Source organism: Chiloscyllium punctatum, chromosome 4 (genome assembly GCF_047496795.1).
Source record: "Chiloscyllium punctatum isolate Juve2018m chromosome 4, sChiPun1.3, whole genome shotgun sequence".
Lineage (NCBI taxonomy): Eukaryota > Metazoa > Chordata > Chondrichthyes > Orectolobiformes > Hemiscylliidae > Chiloscyllium > Chiloscyllium punctatum.
In genome coordinates, this window is record NC_092742.1 from 71,136,967 (window position 1) to 71,142,966 (window position 6,000).

The 6,000-nt window shown below is 36.5% G+C and overlaps 1 long non-coding RNA gene across 1 annotated transcript in view; it reads left to right on the forward strand.

Moving 5' to 3' along the window:
* Window positions 1-5,646, forward strand: part of LOC140476420 (uncharacterized) — a 37,846-nt gene extending 32,200 nt beyond the window's left edge. The window contains exon 5 of the long non-coding RNA XR_011960465.1: window positions 5,244-5,646. This is a non-coding gene — a long non-coding RNA (uncharacterized lncRNA). The remainder of the gene's footprint in view (window positions 1-5,243) is intronic.
* The last annotated feature ends 354 nt before the right edge of the window (window positions 5,647-6,000 follow it).

Below are 6,000 nucleotides of genomic sequence, written 5' to 3' on the forward strand. Positions count from 1 at the left end.
CAAGAATGTTGACTTTTATTTTAATCCTTTACCTCTCTCACTGTCCAGATTTTCTCACACAAGCTGAGGTTTTAGTCATTTATGGTTGGATTAAATTCTATCAGCTACTCATTTTTATCATCGGCCTAATGGAATTTGGAATGCTTGTTTGCCTGGGATAGTTTTATTCAACAAAAACAGTGAGAAACAGAGAGGATTCTGCAGGAGGAAATAGAATGAAATTGGGCCTTTTTTCTATTTAGATCTGGTATAATTTTTAAGCTTTATGAATTTAAATTCAGTATCAGTAGTTCCACTTAAGAAACTGTGCAGCAGGCGTTAAGGAATTGCAAATCTTGCTGATATGCTTGATTTTTGTTTTGTTTTCTAACTCAACAGTAATGCTCCTTCTATACTCAGTCTGATCAGACTATAAAGTACACCAATTACAGAATGTAGTTATTCTTACTGTCTAAATGTTCTGTCTCAGCGCAGAATGTATGGCAGATAAAATCCATACTAAAAATGAACTAATCTGTCAAATATCATTGTTACCTTACTCACAATAGATCTTGTAATCATGATGACACTCATGAAACTGTGCTCACAATAATTAGCTTCAATATTATAACAATGAAAATGAGCTGTGAATTTGTAATTTGTTCATCCGTAGCAACTGCTCTTTTAATTTCATCCATTTTAATTTGCACTTTCTACTGCATGAAATGTCCACATTCTCCAAATTACATGAAGGTGATATGAACTAAGCAGAATGATATAATCAGTGTCAGTTTGTTGCATATGCAAGAATATCAACTGGGTCAGCATTCTAGATCATATAGAATGTATAGTCTTCTGTAGTTGCTGGAGTTAAGGATATCTGCTTTTAGCTGAACTTGCAGAAACTCCTAGCTAGTAACAATTTTCTCATGGTGTTCATAGCATTGTTTAGATTTTATTTGCTATGTCTGCTATGATGTGGTTTCTCTATCACTGACAGCAAGAATTGCTACCTCTTTTGTTGGTAATGTGAATTTTCCCTGATCATCAGGCGGTTTCTACAGTTACAGGCAGTTAACAGATTTTCCCCATTTCCACAATACTGCCAACCTACCAATCTTCAATTTGTAGAGGATTTACCACCAGTAGAGATGTTATCAGGCAGAATTATACTTTCTCTTCACCACCGCCTAAAGATCACCTCCAAGAGTCTTCAAAGTCACGGATTCCTATCCTTCTCAACACATTCTTTAAAGTTTTTTGCTATATAGATTTTTCCAAGTTCCATTTCTGATTTTCTGTTAGCTTTCTTGTACAAACCCTTCTGGCTGAGCCAGTATATCTTAGGATTCTTCCAATGTTACATTTGAGTTCATTTTAGATTCTTCCAAATCTCAAAAAGACACACTATCTTTAAACAGACACCACCATTTAATGAGGTAAAAACTCTGGAATAAAAGATCTTCATCTTACTCTTGGTTAAGCAGTCAATTAATTGAGCAGTCTGTGCAGTGCAGTCAGTGAGACAGTTTTCCATATATACTATAACAGTAACATAGGTAAGGTAAGCATAAAAGTCACACTATATGCAAGCCTGAGACATATCAGTGTATATAGTGTTGCTAAGAAACTTCAAGACATCTATCACAACAAGAACTCTGTCTTTGTGGTGTATGTTACATGGGCTAACATATAGAGAAGCACTCAGGTCATAACATAATGGGGGTGGTATTTTACCCTAAGGAAATCGTATCACTCATTGCCAGCAAATGTTTAAACATGGCATAGGAAAGGGCACTTTGCTCATTTTCTCCGACTACATGCAATCAAGCAACTCTGCATTACCTCATCTACTGGAGAAGATAAGAACACTTCCCTTCTGTAGGCTAAGCACTTTGGAGCCATGACACACAGTAAACAGCTTTGAAAAATTCTGTGAGATTCCTTCTGATTACATTGATAAAGTAACTTCCTGACATACCCAATAAAAATCATCACTGATTTTGTATTTGATAGATATTAATAGCATGTTGAAATAATGGAAGCTTGATAGAGTATGGAACTAGATGCAAAGTGTGATTTTCTGCTACTGCTAGTAAGGAAACCTCAGTCACTAGAAATACCGGACCATAAAAACCTCAACATAGTCCCTTATTTTCCGTTCAAAATAAAAACACTTTGCTGCCCACAAACTAATGTCAGAATTATGTGATGGAATGTCACGAACACAGATCAGGAGAGAGATGGAGAACACAAGCAATAGTTTTTATGAAAAAATAATTTTTAATTATTTTAGCAGCTCAACATACTGATTAATTAAATGAAAATTCTTAAATAAATCACCAGGCTTTTTGGAAAGATCATACTGATGCCTTTACAGAATGAAGCCATTTAAATTTCTTAAATATCACACCAACTGTGGGCCTACACCAACCCATTCATGATAAGTGATGCCTGTATTTGTCCAACATTGGTTTTAGAAGTGACATATCAATGACCTAATGTAAACTGCAGAGCAGGAAGTATCTGCTTAAGGTTGCCATTTGTGCTTAATCTTCCCATTCTTCATGAAACAGCTGGAGAAGACTTGGTACCCAAAGAAGGTATGTGGACTCAGCTGGAAATCTTAGGATCAATTAACCATGGGATTGCCATTCAACATCCACTTGGCAAGCTGAACAGACAAGAATGTTTTAAGTGAGTGTGCACAGCAAAAAGAAGATTAAGTAGCAAGGTCACAATTCTTTGCAATAATTGCAATTAGACTGAGGGTGAAAAGTTTAGAAGTGGATGCATTGGAATTAAAGGCAGAGATTACATCAAAAAGGTTGCATTTATTTTAAGTAGAAATATTTGACAATGTAGGAGAGAAATAAAGGAAAATCTGGACAAATATATGAACATACATTAATGCAGTTCTGTTCCCACCTTTGGCTGGCTCACATTTCATTTCCGAATATGTTCATTTTCTGGGTACACTTATTTGGTGCGACCCTCAAGTAAGAATGTGTGTGGCAAAACATAATCTACTCTCTCTTCCATTTGTCCCCATGTGTATAATGTGCACTATCATTTGCCCTCCTCTGTTGATGGTTGTGTAAATTTGGCTTGAAGCCCATATAGAAAATGTTTGTACTTGAGAATGGGCTTTTGAAGCACAAAGATGAAAAAGATTCTGCTTTGGTTTCTGGTTACATTTAAACACCTTTCTGACCACTGGGGTAATTTAGTTCTTCTTACAAATGTGGAATCATCAGGTTCAAGAGCCTTAAAAAATTAAGAGGCTATTATTTCCCCGAGAAAATAAAAAGAATTTTCATTTGCTCTGGCTGACAAACTTAAAAGCGGATTTTATTTTGTAGCAAAATTTGCTTTGAAGAATGAAGTTTTAAAAAGTAATCATTGAAAGAAAGTAACTGCAATCCAATTATAAAATATAAACTACATCAAACAGAGCTTTAAACACATAGGCATTGGTCCAACAGATTATAATCAAATAATTGCACTTCTCTCCCACATTTTTTTTAGAAAGGGGAGTCTGGTAAACCAAACACATTTTTAATGCATAAAATGTTCACTGACTTGTGCTTATTTTGTGATATTCAGTAAAAATGTCTGCATTTAATTGAACGAAATGCAGACTTCAGCCTAATTATGTGTGTTATAGCTGCAGAAGTGGTGACCACAGCTTTGGGAGTCTTTATAAAGACCGCAGAAATAAAATGAATGGTATAAAAGCTTGATGGCATCTGTGGAAAGCAAACTTATTTAAAATCCCCAACCCTCTTTTTATATCCAACCACATTTCCCTGTGGGTTTTCAATGTCTTGCAGAATAAAGCCAGCAGGACTCATTACCCATAGAGAGGGTGTTCAGAGCTCTGATGGTGCTGGAATGTCTCTGTTAGTCAGGTAAAAACCTTGTCTTTATCCATCTCAGAACAATGACCAACCACTTCAGAGGATGTTTGGAAATGTTAGGCTTTTGAATAAAACTGCAGGTGTTGTTTCCCAAAGACCGTTAGTGCTTCCCTTAAGCAGCCCACAAGTGAAGAATAGAAAATGCACTTTGGAATGTGTGTAAGGCCTAACAGAAATTTAGGAACAGGAACACAATTTATTTCTCATAATCACATTTTCCAGTCATGACTAATAGAATATTAGGGATAAGGGCAGTCAAGGCAGTGTTTAAGAATACACTTAATTCAATATCTATCAGACTCATACTGTGATGGTGTTGCTCTATCAGTAATTTGGTTCCTCATTTGTACCAATTAAGAACACACTTAAATGTGTTGAGAATTTTCATTGTGAACATTTATAAGAAAGAAAACTGTTACTCTATTCCCATGACTTCTTCCTTCGCCAGTGTTTAATACAATTAGTCAGGGACGACCATGTCGGAAGGAAGCACAGCGTTTGTTCATTTTAGTTCAAAGGATGAATACTAGTCGAGATGTTTACTTCACAGGTTTGATAGAATGGTGATTTTGTTTCACTTTTTACAATAGACTGTACTTTCTTGCATTTTGCCCTTTACGGAACTATTGGCATGAAAATGTTGAACATAATTCAATAAAGTAATCACTAGGCATTTATGATATGACAGTTAATGGTGAACAAACAAACACCTGGTGCTGACATTGATTAAAAATAAGGATACGATGACCCTAGACCAGTAACTATTCCAATTTGGCAGAATGCTGCTTTGAATTGCCTAATTTTGTCCTTTTCAGAACATATCCTTGGATAAGTGAAAATTTCCTCACGACAACTCGAAGTAGAGCTGAAATCCAACCCCCACCCCGCTCTGTTGACATATATTTGCAAACTTTCTAGTGAGAAATGGGTCAATTTTTTTTTACTCCAGCTCATTTGAATAATTTCTGACAAACCCCAGAAGAAATGGTTAATTTAAAAGCTAAGATTTACTTAGCCTTCATCAAGTTACAAAATAAACTTCAGCTCATCTGTATGGTTAAGGTTCATGGAGGGAGAGAAGAAAATCATCCAGTGCAATGGAAAATAGTGCCAAATTTGTAGATAGATAACAATGGATAGGTGAATGAATGGTGCATCCCTCCTGATGAAGGGCTTTTGCCCGAAACATCGATTTCCCTGCTCCTTGGATGCTGCCTGAACTGCTGTGCTTTTCCAGCACCACTCTAGTCTAGAACCTGCATCATTTAGACTTCTAATGCATGCCATATCTTCACAAAACCATCCAGCTCACACATAACTATAATTTTTCTTCTTCATTTGCAGTACTTCAAGACAACTTTTCCAGTAGTACTCCGGAACCCACCTCAAGGGTTGATTTTCATCCTGGAAAATATCACTGTAAGAGATTACCCTGTCACGAGCCCAAGGAACCCTATTGGAAGCTGTGAAGTAGCCTGTCTGAGTAAGGGTAATTTGGTGCCATTTACCATCGATATAGGCTGCCTTGCCTTCACTGGTGGAAATGTTGATTGATACATGCACAGTGATGAGCCTATGTAAAAGCACAAATCACTAAAAAGTGCAAGCAGCTCCTTTAGGATTGACCTTTGCATCACATGTTGAACAAGGCTCATGGAGTAACACCAGCTTTCTGACTTTCTGACATTAGCCAGATTGAAAACATGAGAAATGTGTTTGCACTGTAAAGCCTAGATCTCTGAATTAAAATGCCTCCCTCCCCCTTCACTCTGCCTCATTCCTGTGCTGGAAATAATGTTTCAGTTGCCCACAGATTTAGGAATCCTCTCTATCTGCTGGGATGTTTCTATCTAAATATGGGTATGACATTATTGAGAGTTTTGCTTTAGTTTTTTTGCAAGGTACACTGAACATATTCAAGATATGCTACAGACTGCAACGTAGTGAATAAAAGTGTTATTTTCATTCCCAGGCAAAATGTAATGTCTGAATCAATCATATTTTGATAGGCTGCATATTGCAAGAGAGAATCGGCTAAATGATGTTTACAAAACTCATGTCACCAAACATCACCATTTAACATCATTAATGCAGGTTCTAA